At 45.4% G+C, this 21,071-nt stretch overlaps 1 long non-coding RNA gene across 1 annotated transcript; it reads left to right on the top strand.

The window, feature by feature from the left end:
- The first annotated feature begins 17,550 nt into the window (after window positions 1–17,550).
- On the top strand, window positions 17,551–18,458 carry LOC131382473 (uncharacterized). The gene is made up of 2 exons (XR_009211972.1): window positions 17,551–17,645; window positions 18,072–18,458. It is a non-coding gene; the product is annotated as an uncharacterized LOC131382473 (long non-coding RNA).
- The last annotated feature ends 2,613 nt before the right edge of the window (window positions 18,459–21,071 follow it).

Raw genomic sequence — 21,071 nt, 5'->3', positions numbered from 1 at the left:
CTGAGACCCTCCATCATCCAAATCACCTCCCTCTGCAAAAAAAGCTGGTTTTCTAGAAAGAAGAGTAGCACACCACACCAAAAAACAAACATCTCTGAGTATTTAATTGCACTGTGGCCAAACCAGGGAGAGATACAAGAAATCCTGTCTTTAGGTTCCCTTGAATTTACCTTGAATTTGGTTTCCAGGTGAGCAGTTACTTCCTGTCATGAAAGGGCACTTCTCCATCATCTTGGGATTTCATCCTGGGACATAGACTGTGAGCAGCAATAAGGTCAGGTAAGATGGAGAATACAATCTAATGAGGGGTGGATGGGGTCTTGCTACTTCACCTGCAAAAGAAATAAAGACAGATGATAAGAAGGTGCTTCCAAATCCGTCCCCACATTCTCTAAATTGCACACACAGTCCACATCATGTTCCAGTTTTCAGGTGGTAAGGAAGGAGACCACCACTCTTATTGTCTAATACCACAGAAAAAGAGAGAGGAAGCCAAAGCTAAAGAAAGGCAGAAATGAGATCATAGTCAGAAAGCCTGGTGCCATAACCCCAGGCTTGGTAGTTAAAAATCAACCTGTGACTTAACTGCTTCTATTACCTGTAGATTCCAGACATTGTATGAGGAAGTATTGTGAAACTTTCTGTTCTGTTCTCTTCTTTCCTGTTTACCAATGCCTGAAGCCCCAGCCACATACCCCATGCTTGCTTCATTGATCACAACCCTTTCACAAGAGCCACTTAGAGTTGTAAGCCTTTAAAAGATGCAGGAATCTCTCTTGGGGAGCTTGGTTTTTGAGACACAAGTCTGCCGACACTCCCTGCCAAATAAAGCCACTTCGTTCTTTAACCCGGTGTCTGAATGGTTTTGTCTGTTGCTCATCCTGCTACATTTCTTGGTTCCCTGACTGGGAAGAGAGGTGATTAGTGGATGGCCAAGGTAGACCCTTAGGTGGCTTAAGCCTGACCTGAGGAGTGTTCCTGCAAGATAATCCATCCGGCTTGAGTGATGCAAATCCTGAGAGTGTTTCTGAGTAGGCAATTGCCCAGGTGGAACACCTCACCAGAACATTGAAAAGCAGGCCCTCACAGAGGATTGACAGAGTGGCTAAACACCAGGAAGGAACTGGCACTTGGAGTCTGGACATCTGGAACACAGTAAGACCAGGCTTGGAAGCTTAACCACTCTGTTTGAGTAGGAGTGTGGCCTGATCACCCACAGTGTGCCTTTGTCAGCACTTTGGCTTTGGTTTTGATTTTTACTTGGCTTGAATTAATTGATTTAGTGTGAATTAGATGAGTGAGTGACCTTTACCCTTTCCCTCTTGCAGTGCCAGTGTTGTCTTCTCTTGGGGGAAAAATGGGTCAGACACAAAGTAACTGAGCAGCCTAGGAACTATGAAGAATAACTTCAAGAAGCGATTTAAAAGAGACTATGGAGTTACTATTACACCAGGGGAACTTAGAACTTTGTGTGAGATAGACTGGCCAACATTAGAAGTGGGTTGGCCATGGGAAGGAAGCCTACATAGGTCTGACACAAGATAACCTATAATCCAGGGCACCCAGACCTATTCTCATACATGGACACTTGGTTACAACTGGTTTTAGAACTCCCACAATAGTTAAGAGGACAGGCAGCAGCAGCATTGTTAGTGGCAAAGGGAAAAATAGCCAAGGAAGAATCACACTCCACCCACCAAGGGAAGCCATCTCCTAAATTTCTGTCTGACCCAATATCAGAAGACTCATGGCAGGAAATGACACCAGTGATGCCCCCACCCCATACCACGAAGAGAGACTCTCCACTTCTGAACCCACAGCCCCTGTGCCCCTGCAGGTCACACACACCCCTAGGCCAACCAGAGTAGGCAAGTAAGGATGTGAAGCCATGGGAGAAACCCCAACCTTGGTGGCTCACTTACCACCTAAGACTGGGGTACAAATGCCCCTGAGGGAGCAGTGGTATACTGGGGTAGACGATGGCAGGCATATTGTGGAAAAGCATGCCTTTGAGTATCAATCCTTTACCTCTACTGATCTCCTAATTTAGAAAAAAAAAACACACCATCTTATGTTAAAAAGCCTCAAGTTTTAATTGATTTGCTTCAAACTATTATCCAGACCCACAACCCTACTTGGGCCCGTTGCCACCAGCTGCTTATGTACCTCTTTAACACAGATAAAAGGGGAAGGTTTCTCCAGAAGGCAACTAAGTGGCTGGAGGAACGTGTTCCTTCTGATTACCAAAACCTCCAGGAGTATGTGAGGATCCAATTACCCATAATGGACCCCCAGTGTGACCCAAATGAAGGGGAAGTTATAGAAAGTCTGAAGCAATACAGGGAAGCCCTCTTAGAAGGGTTAAATAAGGGATCTCAGAAGGGCACAAATGTTAACAAAGTCTGAGGTCATTGAAGAAAAGCAAGAGAGTCTGATACAATTTTATGGAAGACTATGTGAGACCTACCACAGGTATATTCCCTGTGATCCTGAAAGCTCTGAACATCAATACATGATTAATATGGTTTTAGTTAGTCAAAGCACAGAAGACATTAGAAGAAAACTTCAGAAACAGGCTGAGTTTACAAGTATGAATACTTCACAGTTATTGGAAATAGCCAGTCAGTTGTTTGTGAATATAGATGCATCAAGAAAGCGAGTGCCAAGCTGGCAAAAAGTCAACCTGCTAGCTGCAGCTATCAGAGGGGTACCTCCAAAGGGCAGAAGAATGGGTGGCCCTGGGAAAAACATCCAGTCTGACTGACCATGCCTGCAGTGTGAACAGTGTGCATGCTGTAAAGATATAGGGCACTAGTAAGACAAGTGTTCCCAGCTAAAAGAGAAACAAAATGTCTCCAAGCCAGAGGTCTCAAGCAAGGATGAAAGGGCCTTATTTAATCTGACAGAAGGATTCCTGGACTGAGGGGGACAGGGTTCAGGTGAACTGAATGAGTCCATGGTCAGGAAGACAGCCGGGGGCAAGGACATTGTATTTCTTGTCAATACTGGTACTGGACATTCAGTATTGACCACCCCGATCTCCCCCTTACCCCAAAAAAAACTATTGATATAATTGGAGCCACAGGAGTCTTAGAAAACAAATTTTCTTCTTGCCCCAGACTTGTTCCATAGGGGGATGTGAAGTGAGTCTTCACAGCCCTTATGCTCCCCAGAGGGGAGAAATGGAGAATTTTCTTAACTGAGCCAGTCCAAGAGATAGAACTAGCTCTGGCTAAGCAGTGGCCAAGGGTGTGCTCAGAAGATATTCTTCCAGGGTGACAGTCAACCAAGCCCTTGCACTCATAGAAGTTAAGCCTGGGGCCCAGCTGGTCAGGCAAAGACTGTACCCGTTCCCCAGAGAAGCTCTTGAAGATATGCAGGTTCATCTTAAATGCCTGAGAGCCTGTGAAATTATAGTCCCTTGTCAGTCTCCATGGAATACTCCCCTCTTGCCTGTTCCCAAGCAAGGGATCAAGGACTACAGGCCAGTATAGGACTTGCACTGAGTCAATCAAGCTACAGTGACTTTAAACCCAATAGTACATAATGTGTACACATTGTTGGGGTTATTGCCAGCTGAGGAAAGCTGGTTCACCTGCCTAGACCAGAAAGACATTTTCATTAGCATCAGACTATCTCCTGAGAGCCAGAAACTGTGTTTCAATGGGAAGATCTGGGGTCACGTGTCACCATTCACCACATTTGGACCTGGCTTCCCCAAGGGTTCAAGAACTCCCCCATCATCTTTGGAGAGGTGCTGCCTCGAGACCTCAAAAAGTTCCCCACCGAAGACCTAGGATGTGTTTTGCTCCAGTATGTCGATGACCTTCTGCTGGGACACCCCATGGCAGTTGGGTGCTCCAGAGGGACAGATGCCCTGCTTCGGACCTGGAGGACTCTGGGTATAAGTTGTCCAAAAAGAAAGTTCACATATGCAGACAGCAGATACGCTACCTGGGATTCACTATCTGACAGAGGGAACACAGCTCAAGGTCATAAAGAAAGTAGGTCATCTGCAGCCTATCAGAGCCTAAGATCAGAAGGAAGGTGAGATAATTCTTAGGAGCTATATTGCCAAGCCCCTGTATGGGGTTTAAAAGGGGAGTGACCAGGAACCTTTTGAATGGTGGTCCCAACAACAGCAAGACTTTTGTGGGTTAAAAGAGAAACTCATGTCAGCCCCAGTCTTGGGTCTGCCCAACCTGACAAAGTCATTTACACTATATGTGGCAGAGAGAAAAAAATGGCAGTTGGGCTTTTGACCTAGACTGTGGGGCCCTGGTCAAGGCTGGTGGCCTACCTCTCTAAACAACTAGATGGAGTTTCTAAAGTTTGGCCCGCGTGTTTGAGGGCCTTAGCAGCAACTGCTTTGCCAGCACAATAACCAGATAAACTAACCCTTGGGCAAAACCTGAACATAAAGCCCACCCCCCCATGATGTGATGACTTTAATGAATACCAAAGGACATCATTGGCTAACCAATACTAGACTAATGAAGTACCAAAGCTTGATCTGTGAAAATCCCCACTTAACCATTGCAGTTTGCAGCAACCTGAACTCCACCGCCTTGCTCCCAGTGTCAGGAAGGCCTGTTGAACATAACTGTGTAGAGGTGTTGGACTCAGTTTACCATAGCACACCTGATCTCTGGGACCAGCCTTGGTCATCAGTGGACTGTGAGCTGTACATGGATGGGAACAGCTTTGTAAACCCACAAGGACAGAGGTATGCAGGATATGCATTGGTAACCCTGGATGCTGTCATTGAGGCCAAACCATTGTCCCACAGTACTTCAGCCCAGAAAGCTAAGGTCATTCCTTTAATTCAGACATTAGAACTCAGTGGATGTAAGAATGTAAAAATTTACACTGACTCTCTGTATGTCTTCTTAACTATCCTTGTGCATGGAACACTATATAAAGAAAAGGGCCTGTTAAACCCCAGAGGAAAGGACAAAAAACATCAGCAAGAAATCTTGCAATGATTAGAAGAAATATGGAACCCCAAAAAAGTGGCAATCATGCATTGCAGCAAGGTTCTACCACGGTGGCTTTAGAAAAGTCCAGAGCTGACTCAGAGACTCGAAAAGCAGCCTCCACTCACTACCAGGCAGAAGGAGGGCAAACAGCAAGAGAGTGATGATTCCAGTTACCAGATGGAAGACTACACTTGCCACAGCTGCTAGGAGCCACAATTGTACTGGCTGTGCCTGAAACTACCCATCTAGGTCAGGAATCACTTGAAAAGTTGTTAGGCTGGTACTTCTACATGTAACATTTTCCAGCTCTTGCCAAAATGGTGGCACAGTGATGTATTACCTACTGACAGGAAAATGTGAGGCAGGGTCCAGCTGTTCAGCCCAGCATACAAGCTTATGGAGAAGCCCCCTTTTGAAGATCTCTAGGTGGGCTTCACAGAAATGCCAAAGTGTGGAGGTAATATGTATTTACTAGATTTTTTGTGTACCTACTCTGGGTGGATAGAGGCTTATCCAACATGAAATAATCAAGCTCATGAAGTAACCCGTGTGCTTCTTTGTGATCTTATTCCTAGATTTGCACTGCCCTTATGAATCAGCTCAGATAATGGGCTGGCATTTGTGGCTGACTTAGTACAGGAGACAGCAAAGGTATTGGGGGTCACATGAAAACTGCATGCAGCCTACCGACCTCAGATTATGGAAATATGGAGCAAATGAATCTATCAAAAATGGCTTAGGGAAAGTGTGCCAAGAAACAGGATAAAAATGGCTACAGGCTCTCCCTGTGATATTGTTTAACATAAGATGTACCCCTTCTAAAAGAGCAGGGTATTCCCCTTAGGAAATATTATATAGTAGAACCCCTCCCATGTTATGGGAACTCCCAGCACTCCTCAAGAATGAGGTGAAGTTGAGTTACAGCAAAAGCTACAGGCTCTAGGAAAAATTACACAAACAGTTTCAGCTTGGGTAAATGAGCCATGCCCTATTATTCTCCCCAGTTCAACACTTCACCCCAGGTGATCACTATTGTATCAAGAACTGGAACATAAGCCCACTATGGCCACAGTGGAAAGGACCCCAGACCATCATTTTGACCACTCCCACTGCCATGAAGGTAGAAGGAATCCCAGCCTGGATCCATCACCATAGTGTAAAACCTGCAGGGGCTGAGACCTAGGAGGTGAGACCAAGCCTGGAAAACCCCTGCAAAGTGACACTGAGAAAGATGACAGTCCCTGCTCCAGTGACAACAGGAAGCTGACTAGTCTACACACTCCTGAAGCATTAGGAAACTCATCATGGGAGTTATTCTCCTTAAAATTTGGACTTGTACAATAAAGACTGATTTTCCCTGCATGGAGTACTTTTCCCAGTGTATTCATCAGGTTACTGATGCAGGGCAACAAGTTAAAACAAACTTTCTGTTTTATAGTTATTATGAATGTCTAGGGACTTCAAAAGGAACTTGCCTGTATAACTTCACTCAGTATAAAGTGTGCAACTCAGGAAATGACAGACCTGATGTGTGCTATAATCCGTCTGAGACTCCTATGATCACAGTATTTGAAATAAGATTAAGAACTGATCTTTTCCTAAGTGATACAAGTGAAATAATAAACCAGAAGAAAAGGGAACCCCCAAACACATAACTTTAAATTTTGATTTTTGCACCACCATTAAGAGTAACCAGCAATGATTAGCATGTGGCTCTCTATATTCAGAAAAAGTTATACAGCAGAGAATAAGCATATTTTGCCATGACTTAGGCCTATGTGGTAAAGTATGTAATTTTTGGTCTTGTTTCATTTGGGCTACCTGGAAAAAGAATGAAAAAGTTCTGGTTTGGCTTCAGAAGGAAAGAGTAATTCCTCTTATACTAGTGGCCACTGTAACCCCTTAGAACTAATGATAACCAATCCCCACTGAAAAGAGGGACGAAATGTAACTCTAGGGATCAGTGGATCTGATCTTGATCTTTAAGTAAATATCTTAGTCTGAGGAGAAGTCAAAAGGCACTCCCTTGAACCAGTGTTTCAGACCTTCTATGATGAATAAAATGTGCCAGTATCAGATCACCCAGGGAAGACACATAATTTATTCCTGCAGTTAACAGAAAATGTAGCTGATTCCCTCAATGTTACTTCCTGTTATGTTTGTGAGGGTATCACTAAGGGAGAATAATGGTCTTGGGAAGCCCAAGAATTAGTGCCCACTGATCCAGTCCCTGGTAAGATTCCAGTACAGAAGGCCCATACTGGCAACTTCTGGGTTTTAAGAACTTCAATTATTAGGCCATACTGCATAGCTAGAGAAGGACAGAACTTCACTCTTCTTGTGGGAAGGCTCAACTGCCTTGGGCAAAAGCCAAGCACAGCAAAAACAGACACCTGATGTGGTTCAAACCACACAGAAAAATCCGTTTAGTAAATTTCCAAAGTTGCAAGCAGTGTGGACCCACCCAGAGTCTCATCAGGACTGGAAAGCCTCCACCTGGACTATATTGCACAACTGGGAATAGAGTCTATGCCATGTTACCTGACCAACAGGCGGGTGGTTGTATTATCAGCACCATTACACCATTTTCTTACTACCCACAAAAACAGCTGAACTCCTGGGCTTCCCAGTCTATGCTTCCTTGGAAAAGAGGAGCATACCTATAGGCAACTGGAAAGATGACAAGCTGCCCTCTGAAAGAATTACTCAGTGCTATGGGCCTGCCACTTGAGCACAAGATGGCTTGTGGGAGACCAAACCCCCACTTACATGCTCGACAAGATCATTTGTTTACAAGCTGTCAGAAGTAATCACCAATAAAACCGACAGAGCTCTGACAGCTTTAGCCTGACAGGAAACCCAGGTGAGAAATGTTATCTATCAAAATAGATTAGCCCTAGACTACTTGCTATCAGCTGAAGGAGGAATATGTGGAAAATTTAACCTAACCAATTGCTGTCTGCATACAGATCATCAAGGTCAACTAGTCAAAAATATAGTCAGGGATATGACAAAGCTGGCACATGTGCCTGTACAGGTTTGGCATGGATTTGATCCTGGATCAGTATTTGGAAAATGATTTCCAGCAGTAGGAAGATTTAAAACTCTTACAATAGGAATAATAATAGTAATAGGAACCTGCTTGTTGCTCCCCTGATTGCTACCATGTTCTTTCAAGTAAGGAGATAGTTTGTTACTGCCTTCCTCCACCAAAATGCTTCAGCACAATTATATTATATGAATCACAATCGATCTGTCTTCCAGGAAGACCTAGGTGGTGAGGATAAGAATATGAACTCCTGCTAATACGTGAGATTCTCAAAGGGGGTAATAGGAAGGAGACCACCTCTCTTACTCTCTCATACCTCAGAAAAATAAAGAGGGAACAAAAGCTAAAGAAATGCAGAAAAGAGAACAACAGTCAGAAAACCTGGCAGCACACCCCAGGCCTGCTAGTTTAAAATCAATCCCTGAACTAACTGCTTGCATTATCTATAGATTCCAGATATTGTATGAGGAATTGCTGTGATGCTTTCTGTTCTGTTCTGTTCTGTTCTGTCCTGATTACCAATGAATGCAGCCCCAGCCATGTACCACATGCTTGCTCAAACATGACCCTCCCTTTCACATTGGCCCCCTTAGAGTTGTAAGCCTTTAAAAGGGGCAGGGATCTCTCTCTTTCTCTCAGGGAGCTTGATTTTTGAGATGCAAGTCTGATGACACTCCCTGGAAATTAAGCCACTTCCCTTTTTAACCCAGTGTCTGAATGGTTTTGTCCGCAGCTCGTCCTGCTATAATGTGCAATTAACATTTGGAATGTAAATTGGGTCCATCCTGGCAAACTCCCTATTGGAGGGCTTTCATACCTACAACCAAATGAGAGTGATATAGATTGATACAAGATGGGATGTGGCCTCCACATTAGCCCCTTAGTATCCTGAGTTACGTGTAACTCATCAGCCTAGGATTTCCTGGATATGGCTGAAGGAATTCCATGCTAACATTTCCCCATTCATGGAAGATGACCCTCCAGGGAATCTATTGCATGAATGTTTCCTTCCAAACACTGTCACATTTTAATGACTAGGCAGCTGTGATAATTTTAAAACCATAAATTCCTTACATCCACCAACAAGAAAACTTCTGCTTTTCAGTTTTTATCTAAGGGCTGCATGACTCCTGTATGGTGAGAAACATGCAACCATGTCTGGCTTTTGCCTGGTAATCAAAGATCTGTTTCATTCCATATACATGTCCTTTCTCATTGTGAAGGGGATCTTTCATTGGGCTGTTGGTGGATGGGGCTGCCTCTCACTACAAATTTATTTGCTACCAGGGATTTCATGGGGCACAAGAAACTGTGGGTAGGCTGGCAGCATTTCAGTGTGTGGATCTCAGTCTCATTATGGGGGCTGAGATTGTTTGCACTTTGCAGGAGGCTTTTGGGTCCTCTGATGAGAATCTTTGAATGTTGCTCGGACTCCAGCACAAGTCTTTACTTTTTCTCATGCCAGCCTTGATTTTCCTTTGCTTTCGAGGTAGATCCACAATGTCCATCACTAACACTACTGGACACCCTTTCCAGGGTTTAATTCACCATAGATGGCCTCTGAAACACTGTTTCAACATCATCTGCACCTGTGAGAGTCTAGTTCAAGTGTTAGAACACGTCTCCATCTTGGATTTGCCTTCCTCATGGTTGCAGCATATCCTAGAGAGCCCCTGCAAGGCCCAGGATGAAGGGAAACAGTGAGGTTAATGGCCCAGACATCTTTTTTTGACACCAACCTCTGGGGTCAGAGGTATGATTCCATCATCCAAAGACCCCTCCCCAACTTCCCAGACTATATTCCAATCCACATGGGACCAAATTCGTGCACACAACCTCTTTTGGGAATGGAGTCAGAAGAGCAGTTTCCAGGGACCACCTCACAGTCTTGAAACCCCTCTTCCTCTAGTGGGATGTGACCACAAAGACAAACTGAGGGGCCCTAAGGTGGAGACTTTTAGGGTCCCACAGAGAGGTAGTGTAGGTAGCCTTTCTCCTGATACCAGGCCAGCTCTGCCTGTACCATTTTCCTCTGCTTAGGCAGGCTGACATCTCTGACAGCTGGGTGCCCCAGCCTGCATGCATATGTGCAAGCTCTAGTCTCACAGCACCAGGTCTGAACTCTGGATAGCTTTACAATGAATGTCACCATTGCCTAGCAAACAGTCCCTGGCGCTTGAGAATAAACAAGACTCTCATGGAGGTGTGTCTGTGGTGGACTGTCAACTGTTTTCTCCGTGGGATCCAGGGGATTGTCCCATGACCCTATGAGAGGGCAGATGTGAGCCAGCTTGAGGAAACCTCAAGTAGAGACCCAGAAATAAACTGGAAAATCCCTAAGGATCCAAAAAGATCTGCAAGATTTGTGAGGCTTGCTTAGACAATGTAGGGATGAGTCTTTATGAAACTTGCCCCACTGTGATTTCTAGATACTGCCCGCCTGTGTTCCCCAGGGTTACTCTCTCCCAGCTGAAGCTTCCTGCGGAACCACACAGCCTCAGGACCTGCCAGGCTATGTGTTTCTGTGGGAGTGTTGTTTGTTTTGGATGTCTGCATGTGTGTGTGTCATTGTGTTTGTGCATGTGTGTATTTCTGTGCCAGTAAGTGGAGTCCACTTAAAGGAATGTGGCTAACGCAACTCAGTATTTCTTTTCTTGAGTATCCCAACCTTATGGTGGCTTGTCTGCATGGCTCTGCTTGGGCTGTGGGGCTCTGTGTTCTTTATTTTCCTGTGGATCATGAATCCTTAGTGAATTGGGAGATGGGCTGAGATGGACCGGCATCCAAATGACCTTCTCCTGCAAAAAAAGCCACTCTTATAGAAAGGAGCACACCACACCAAAAAAACAGATATCTTCCAGTGTTTTATTGTCCTTTGGCCAACCCAGGGATAGACACTATCAGTCTTGTCCACAGGACCCCTTGAATTTTCCTAGAATTCAATTCACAGCTGAGCAGCTGCTTCACATAATGAAGGGTCAGTCCTCGATTGTCTTGGGATTTCATCCTGGCACGTAGAGTGTGAGCAGCAATAAGGTCAGATGGGGTGATGATACAGTTTGGTGAGGGGTAGATGGGGGCCCCACAACTTCACCTGTTAAAAAGTTATGAAGACAGATTAAACAGAAAGTGCATCCAATCCCAACCTACATTCCCTTAATTGCATAAGCAATCCACACCATGGTCTGGTGTTAAGGTGGAAGTACTACAAAGTGCAAGGAACATTTGGAGTGCAAATTGAGGCCATTCCAGCAAGCTCTCGATTTGAGGGCTTTCACAGCTGGAGCAAAATAAAAGTGGAATGCATTGACGGAGGGTGGCATGTGGCCTCCATACTTTCCTCTTCTTTTCCTGACTTCCATGTTCTTGTTGGCCTAGGGTTTCCTGGGTCTGGCTCAATGACTTCCACACTAAGACCTTCCCAGTTCACAGCGAATGACCAACATGGGAATCCACTGCATAAGTGTTTCTTTCTAAACACTGTCATGTTTAAATGACTGGGCAGCTTTGATACTTTTAAAATCATAAATTCCCATTACAGCCACCAACAATAAAACTCTTGTTCTTTCACTCCTATCAGAGGGCTGCGTGATTCCTGTCAGATGAGAAGCAGGCTGCCATGTCTTACTTTTGTCTGGTAATCTAGCTTCTGTTTCATTTCATCTGCAAAGTCATCTCATTGTGGAGGGGCTCTTTCACCTGGATTTTGCTGCATTGTTCCAGATTGTGGGTTGTTGTCTCATTGTGGGGGCTGAGGTTGATTGCACTTTGCGTGAAGCCTTTGGGTACTCTGACACAAATTGTTGAACATTGCTTGGCCTCCAGCACAAGGCAGCTTGTTCTCTCAGATGTGCCTTGAGGATTTTTGTTTGTTTGTTTATTTTTTCCTTTCATGGGGAATCCACAGTGCCCCACAATACTGGATGCTCTTTTCAGGCTTGCTATCATCACTGACAGCATCTGAGAAAGTGTTTCAGCCTCATCTGACTCATGAGAGGCAAGTCTAAGGTGTGAGAACACTGCTCCACCTAGGACTTGGCTTTATCTTGGTTTCTGACTTTCCCAGAGAGCCACTGAAAGTCCTAGCGTGAAGGGAGGGAGTGAGGTCAAGAACCCAGCCATCTTTCAGTGATACCCACCTCTGGGGGTCTCAGGTATGATTCTATCACCCAAAGAACCCTCAACAACACACCAGGCTATATCCCAATACCCATGGGACCCGATGCTCCCACACACAAATTCTCTTTCAGGAATAGAGTCAAAATAGCAGTTTCCAGTGACTACCTCACAGTCTCAAAACACCTCCTCCTCTAGCAGAACCCGACCACAGAGACAGCCCCACAGGGCCCTGAGGTTGACACCTTTAGAGTGCCATGGTGGGTTTTCACAGGAAGCCTTTTTCCAGATATCAGGTTGGCTCTGCCTTTGCTATTTTCCTCTGCTTAGGCTAACATCTCTGACAGCCAGGTGCCCAAGCCTGCCCCACGAATGTGCATGCACTAGCCTCAGGTCACCAACCCTGATTGTGAGCTCTGGCTAGAATCATGATGAATGTCACCATTGCCTAGCAACAAGTCTCTGCAGCTTGGCGGAGAAGGAGTCTTCCATGGATGTGCATCAACGGTGGACTCTTGCCTGTCTTCTCCGTGGGATTCATGGGATAGTCCCATAATCCTTGGAGAAGGCAGATGTGAGCTAGCCTGAAGAAACATCAAGCACAGCCCCAGAAATAAACCATGAAATCCTTAAGTATACAAAAGGATCTGCAGAATTCCTTAGGCCTGCCTACATATTGTAGCAGTAAGTAATTTTAAAACTTGCCCCACTGTGATTTGTAGATACAGCCCAGTTGTGTTCCCTGAGCGATGCTCTCTTCCAGGTGTGACTTCCTGCAGAACTATGCAGCCTCAGATCTGCTGGGCTGTGTATTTCTGTGGGAGTGTTGCAAATGTTGGATGTCTGAGCGTTTGTGTAGTGTTATGTGTGTTTGTGGGTGTTTGTGTCTATAAACAGAATCTGCTTAAAGGAATGTGGCTAATGCACATTGGTCCTCTGTTTTTGAGTCTTCTAACCTTTTGATGGCCTGTCTGTGTGTCTCTGCTTGGGCTGCAGGTCCCCATGTTTTTTGTTTTTCCATGGATCATAAATCTGCACTGAATTGGAGGCTGGCTGAGCCCCTCTGAAGTCCAAATCAACTCTTCTAGAAAGAAAGAACACACCACACCACAAAACAGGTATCTCCCAATATTTCATTATCCTCCAGCAAAGTAGGGGGAGACACTAGCAATTCTCTCAGCAAGGCCCCTTGAGGTTACTTCTAATTCAGCTTATGAGGGGCAACTCCTCCATCATCTTTGGATTTTATTCTGGGACATAGAGTGTGAACAGCAATAAGGCCAGATGGGGGTGAGGATAAAATCTGGCAAAGGAAAGATGTGGTCCCACAACTTCACCTGCAAAGAAAAAAAAAAAAAAAAAGTGAAGACAGCAGGTGCTTCCAATCCCATTTCCACATTCCCTTAATTGCATAAGCAGTCCATGCCATGACCCAGTGTTCAGCTGGGGGTACTCCAACATACAAAAAAAATCTGGAGTTCAAATTTGGGCCATCCTGGCAAACCTGATTGGAGGGGTTTCATACCAGGATCCCAGTGGGAGTTGAATGGATTGATGCTGTGTGGGATGTGGACCTCCACACTTGCCTCTTCCTTTTTGATTTCCAGGTTCCTCATCAGCCTAGAGTTTCCTGTGTCTGGCTCAATGACTTCCACACTAAACGTTTCCCGGTTCATGGTGAAAGATCCTCATGGGAATCCCTAGCATGAGTATTTCCTTCTAAACACAGTCATGTTTTAATTACTGGACAGTTTTCATACATTTAAAACCACAAGTTCCCATTGCAGTCACCAACAAGGAAACCCTTATTCTCCCACTTCTATCAGAGGGCTTCATTATTTCTCTAGGATGAGAAGCAGATAGCTGTGTCTGGCTTTTTCCTGTTAATCTAGCCTCTGTTTCATTTAATCTACAGGGCATTCTCATTGTGGAGGGGCTCTTTCATTGGGCTGTTGCTGGATGGGACAGTTTCTTACCACAAATAATTTATCTGCCAGTGATTTCAGAGAGCAAAAGGGACTTTGGGTATACTGGCTGGGCTCTGGCTTGTGGGTCATTGTCTCATTGTGAGGGCTGAGGTTGTTTACACCTTGCAGAAGGCATTTGGGTCCTCTGACAGGCAGCATTGAACATTGCTTGGACCCCAGCACAAGGCAGCTTGTTTTCCCAGATGAGCCTTGATTTTTCTTTGCTTTCATGGGGAATTTGCAGTGCCTCTCAACAGCAACACTGGACACAATTTTCAGGCTAACCATTGCAACAGATGGCCTCTGAGAAACTGTCTCAATCTCATCTGCACCCTTGAGTGGCCAATACGAGGTTGAGAAGACTGCTCCACTTTGGATTTGTTTTTGTCATGGTTCCTGCCTTTTCCAGAGTGCCCCTGCAAGGCCCAGGATGAAGGGAGGCAGTGAGATCAAGAGCCCATCCATCTTTCAGTGCCACTGGTCTACGGGGTCTCACATATGATTATATCACCCAAAGAACCCTTAATAACACACCAGACTATATTTCAATGTCCATGGAACCAGATTCTTGGACATAGCCTCTTTCGGGAATGGAGTCAGAAGACCACTTTCAGCGACCACCTCACAGTCTTAAAACACTCTTTTCCCCAGCATGATGTGACCACAGAGACAGCCTAAAGGGGCCTTGAGGTCCAGAATTCTAAAATTTCACAGTGCATTTTTGCAGACAGCTTTTTACTGATACCAGGCTGGCTCTGCCTCTACCATTTTTCTCTACTTAGGCAGCCTGACAGCTCCTACAGCCAGGTCTGCCTCACCAATGCACATGGGCTTGCCATAGGCCACCAGGACTGATTGTGAGCTCCATTCAGAGTCTAAATAAATGTCCCTGTTGCCTAGCGAATAATCCCTTTGGCTTGGCCTAGGAGAACTCCATGGAGTTGCATCAGTGATGGACTTTCTTCTGTCTTCTCTGTGAAATCCACCAGATAGTCCCACAAACCTAGGATAGGGCAGATGGGAACCAGCCTGAAGAAACGTCAAGCACAGCCCCAGAAATAAATCCCATAATCCCTAAGAATTCAAAAGGATATGGAGGATTCCTCAGCCCTTCCCAGACATTGTAGGTATGAATCTTTTTGAAACTTGCCCCACTGAAATTTCTAGGAACATCCTGCCTGTGTTCCCCGGGTTTTCTTTCTTTCAGGTTGGGCTTCCTGCAGAACCACCCAGCCTCAGGATCTGCCAGGCTGTGCACTTCTGTGGGAGTGTTGCCAGTGTTGGGTGTCTAGGTGTGTGTGTAACATTGTGTGTGTGTATGTGTGTGTGTCTGTAGGTGGAGCTTACTTAAAGGAATGTGGCTAATGAACTTCAGTGTTTTTTTCTTTTTGACTCTTCCAATCTTTTGGTGGTCTGTGTGGTTGTCATTGTGCTATGGGGCCCATATTCTTTATTTATTAATTTATTTTTGTGGATCATGAACCCCCAGTGAATTGGGAGGTCGGCCGAGACCCACCGGCCTCCAAATCACCTCTCTCTGCTGAAAAAAGTCAATCATCTAGAAAGAAGAGGAGCACACAACACGAAAAAAAAAAAAAAAAAAAACAGACATCTCCCAGCCTTTTATTATAATGCTGCCAACCCAGGGAGAGACACTAGCAGTACTGTCCACATGGTCCCATACATTTACCTCGAATTTGGTTTCCATCTGAGCATGTGCTTCATGTCTTGAGGAGGCATGCCTACATCATCTTGGGATTTCATCCTGGGACATAGAGTGTGAGCAGAAATAAGGTCAGATCGGGGTGAGGATACAATCTGGTGAGGGATGGATGGGGTTTCACAACCTTACCTGCAATAAAAAATGAAGACAGATGACACAGAAGGTGCTTCCAACTCTATCCCCTCATTCTTTGAATAGCAAAAGCAGTCCACAGCATGGCCCAGTGTTCAGGTGGGAGTACTCTAACATGTGAAGAACACTTGGAGTGCATATTGAGGCCATTATGGCAAAAATCCCGATTCAAGTGCTTTTATACCCAAAACCACACTGGAGTGGAATAGATTGATGCTGGGTAGGATGTAGGCCTCCAGATTTGCTTCTTCTTTTTCTGATTTCCATGCTCCACATTTGCCTAGGGATTCCTGGGTCTGGCTCAATGACTTTCACACTAAAAGTTCTCAGTTCACAGAGAATGACCTTCATTTGCCTGAGTGTTTCCTTGTAAACACTGTCACATTTTAATGACTGGGCAGCTATGATGCATTTAAAACTGTAAATTCCCCTTACGGTCACCAACATTAAAACTCTTTTTCTCCCACTACTATTGGAGGACCTGCATGATTCCTGTAGGATGAGAATCAGGTAGCTCTGTCTGGCTTTTGCCTGGTAATCTAGCCTCTGTTTCATTTCATCTGCACACCCTTCTCATTGTGGAGCCGCTCTTTCACTGGGCTGTTACTGGAAGGGAATGCCTCTCATTCTTTATCTGCTAGGGATTTCAGAGTTCAAAAGGGACTTGGGTAGGCTGGCTGTGCTCCAGGTTGTGGGTCATTGTGGCATTTTGGGGGCTGAGGTTGTTTTTACTTTGCAGGAGGCTTTTGGGTTCTCTGACAGGAATCATTGGACATTGCTTGGACTTGAGCACAAGGAAGCTTGTTCTCTGAGGTGAGCCTTGATTTTTCTTTTCTTTCATGGAAAATCCACAGATCCCCTCAATCACACTACTGGACACCGTGATCAGGCTTCCCATCACACAAAGGGCCTCTGAGACACTGTCTTAACCTCATCTGCACCCAAGAAAGGTCAATACAAAGTGCAAGAATACTGCTCCATCTTGGTTTTGCCATTGTTGTGGTTCATTCCAATCCCAGAGAGCCATTGTGAAGCCAAGAATGAAGAGAGCCAGTGAGGTCAAGAGCCTAGCCATCATTCACTGACACTGGCCTCTGGGGTGTCAGCTATGATGCTGTCACCCAAAGAAACCTCAAAAACACACCAGACTATATTCCAATCCCCATGGGCCCTGATTCTTGCACACAGCCTCTTTTGGGAATTGAGTCAGAAGAGCAGTTTCCTGAGACAACCTCACAGTCTCAAAATTCCACCTCCTCCAAAGAGACCCGATCCCACAGAGGGCCTGAAGGGGCCCTGAGGTCAAGACTTTTGGGGTACCACAGTGGGATTTTGAAGGCTGCCTTTTTCATGATCCCGGGTGGGCTTTCCCTGTACCATTATTCTCTGTTTAGGCAGACTGACAGCTTTGATAGCCGGGCACTGGAACCTGCATCATGAATGCTCATGCACTAATCTCAGGGCAAAAGGCCTGATTGGGAGCTCTGGCTAGCATCACAATGAATGTCACCATTGCCTAGAGACAAGTCCCTATGGCTTGGCAGTAAAGGAGACCTCTGTGAAGTTATGTCGGCCATGGACTCCCACTTCTCTTCTCTGTGGGATCCAAGAAATAGTCCCATGATCCTAGGACAGGGAAGACCTGAGACAGCCTGAAGAAACATCAAGCCGAGTCCCAGGTATAAACCGTGAAATTTCTAAAGATCAAAAAAGATCTGCAGGATTTCCTAGCCCTGCCTAGGCATTGTAGGGGTGACTTTTTTTTGAAACTTGCCCAATGGTGATTTCTAGGTACAGCATGCCTGTGTTCTCCAGGGTTGCTCTCTCCCAGGAGGGACTTCTTGCAGAATCAATCAGTGTCAGGAGCTGCTGGGCTGAGCATTTCTGTGAGAATGTTGAGAATGTTGGATGTCTGAGTGTGGGTGTGGCATTGTGTGTTCCATTGTGTGTGTGTGTGCGTGTTCCTGTAAGTAAGTGGAGGTTGCTTAAAGGAATGTGGTTAATGCACTTCAGTGCTTTTTTTTTTTGAGATCCACAATCTTTCGGTGGCTTGTCTGCATGGCTCTGCTTGGGTTGTGGGGCCCTGTGTTCTTTATTTTTCTTAGGATCATGAATCTGCAGTGAATTGCGAAGTGGGCCAAGACCTGCTGGCTTCCAAGTCAATTCCTCCTGCAAAAAAACAGCCACTCTTCTAGAAAGAAGAGGAACACATCACACCAAATAAGACATCTCCCAGTGTTTCATTGTCCTGTGACCAAACCAGGGAGAGACACTAGCACCCCAGGTCCCATTGAATTTACCTTGAATTCAGTTCCCAGCAGAGCAGGGTCTTTATGTCATGAGGGGCACTCCTCAATTGTCTTAAGATTTCATCCTTGTACATAGAGTGTGAGCAGCATTAAGGACAGATGGTGTGTGGATACAATTTGGTGAGGGCTGAATGTGTTCCTGAAATTTCACCAGCAAAAAACAATAAAGACAGATGACAAAGATTTTTTCCAACTCCATCCTTCAATTCCTTTAATTGCACAAGCAGTCCTGACCATGGCCTGGTGTTCAGGTAGGAGTACTCTAATGTGCAAAGAACATTTGGAGTGCAAATTTGGGCTATCCTGGCAAACTCCCAATTTGGGGGCTTTTATACCCAGAGCCAAATGGGAGTGGAATGGATTGATTCCGGGTTGGATGTGGCCTCTAATGTTCCTTTTCTTTTTTTGACTTCCATGTTCCTCATCAGCCTAGGTTTTCCTGTGTCTGGCTCAACCACTTCCATACTAAACTTTTCCCAGTTCACAGAGAATGACACTCATGAAAATCCATTGCGTGAGAGTTTCCTCCTAAACATTTTCACGTTTTAATGACTGGGCAGCTTTGATACTTTTAAAACCATAAATTCTCATTACAGCTGCCAACAAGGAAACTCTTATTCTTCCACTTCTATCACAGGGCTGCATGATTCCTCTGGAATGAGAAGCAGGCAGTCATGTCTGGCTGTTGCCTTGTAATCTAGCATCACTTTCATTTCATCTGCACAGCATTTTCATTGTGGAGGGGATCTTTCATTGGGCTGTCGCTGGTTGAGACTGCCTCTCACCATAGATTATTTATCTGCCAGCAATTTCAGAGAGCCGAAAAGACTTTGGGTAGGCTGGCTGTGCTCCAGGTTGTGGGTTATTGTCTTGCTTTGAGGGCTGATAATGTTTAGACTTTGCAGGAGGCTTTTTGGTCCTCTGAAAGGAATCATTGAACATCGCTTGGACACCAACAAAAGGCAGCTTGTTATCTCAGGTGAGCCTTGATTTTCCTTTGCTCTGATGTGTAATCCAAAGTAATCCGCAACGGCACTACTGGACACAATTTTTAGGCCTGACATCAACACAGATGGTTTCTGAGACAATGACTCAACTTCATCTGCACCAGTGAGAGGCCAGTCTGATGTGTGAGAACACTGCTCTGTCTTGGACTTGTCTTTGTCGTGGTTCCTGCCTTTCCCAGATAGTCCCTGAGAGGCCCAGGATGACGGAAGGCAGTGTGGAGAAAAGCCCAGTAATAGGTTGCTGACAGGTGCCTCTAAAGTCTCATTTATGATTTTGTCACCTTGGAACCCTCCACAACACACCAGACTATATTTCAATTCCCATGAGACCGGATTCTTGCACACAGCCTCTTTTGGGAATGGAGTCAGAAAAGCAGTTTCCAATGGCTAATTCACAGTTTCAAAATGCACCCTCCTCCACTGTGCCCTGATCATGGAGATGGCCTGAAGTGGCCCTGACGTCTACACTTTTAGGGTCCTGCAGTGCCTTTTCACAGGTATCCTTTTTCCTGATACCAGGTAGGTTCTAACTGTGTCATTTTCCTCTGCTGAGGCAGGCTGAGAGCTCTGACATTGGGGCGCCAGGCTGCCTTGTGAGTGTGCATGCAGTAGTCTTAGGGCACCAGGCCAGAGTGTAAGCTTTGGCTAGCATCACAATGAATGTCACCGTTTCCTGGCGACAAGTCCTGGAGGCTTGGCCAAGAAGGAGACTTCTGTAGAATTGAGTCCATAGTGGACTCTCACCTGTCTTCTCTGTGGGATCCACGAAATAGTCCCATGATCCAAGAAGAAGGCAAACCTGAGACAGCCTGAAGATACACCAAGCACAGCACAAGCAATAAACCACAAAATCCCTAAGGTTCCAAAGAATCTGCAGGATTCCTCAGGCCTGCCTAGACATTGTAGGCATGAGTCTTTTTGAAACTTGCCCCACTGTAATTTCTAGGTACAGCCTGCCTCTGTTCCTCAGGGTTGCTCTCTCCCAGGTGAGGCTTCCTGCAGAACCACACAGCCTGAGGAGTTGCTGGGCTATGTGTTTCTGTGGGAGTCTTGTGAGTGTTGGATGTCTGTGTGTGAGTGTGTGGCATTTTGTGTGTGTGTGTGTGTGTAAGTTTGTGTTTGTGACTGTAACTTAAGTCTGCTTAAAGCAATGTGACTAACGCACTTCAGTGCTTCATTTTTTGAGTCTCCCAACCTTTTCACGGCCTTTGTCTGTGTGGCTCTGCTTGGGCTGCTGGGCTTTATGTAATTTAATTTTCTGTGGATCATAAATCTGCAGCTACTTGGAAGGTAGGCAGCGATGTGCCAGCATCCAAATCACCTTCCTCTGAAAAAAAAGCCACCCTTCTGGAAAGAAGAGAAGCACACCACAACACAAAAAACAGACATGTCCCAGTGTTTCATTATCCTGAGGCAAACCTACAGAGAGACACTAGCAGTTCTGTCTGCAGGGCCTCTTGAATTTACCTCAAATTTGGTTCCAAGGTGAACAGGGGCTTCATGTTGTGAGGTGGCACTCCTCTATTGTCATGGAATTTCATTCTGGGACATAGAGTTTGTACAGCAGTAAGGTAAGATAGGTGTGAGGACACAGTCTGGTGAGGAGTGGATGGGTTTTCACAACGTCACCTGCAAATAAAACGAAGTCAGATGACACAGAAAGTTTTTCCAACTCCATCCCCTCATTCCCTTTATTGCACAAGCAGTTACATCATGGCTTTTTTTTTCAGGAAGGAGTACTCCAACATGCAAGAAATATTTGGAGTACCAATTGGGGCCATCCTGGAAA

The sequence above is a fragment of the Hylobates moloch genome, unplaced genomic scaffold, assembly GCF_009828535.3.
Source record: "Hylobates moloch isolate HMO894 unplaced genomic scaffold, HMol_V3 SCAFFOLD_25, whole genome shotgun sequence".
Taxonomy (NCBI): Eukaryota; Metazoa; Chordata; class Mammalia; order Primates; family Hylobatidae; genus Hylobates; species Hylobates moloch.
The sequence above is the reverse complement of the archived record's forward strand: the minus strand, read 5'-3'. Positions and strand labels throughout refer to the sequence as shown.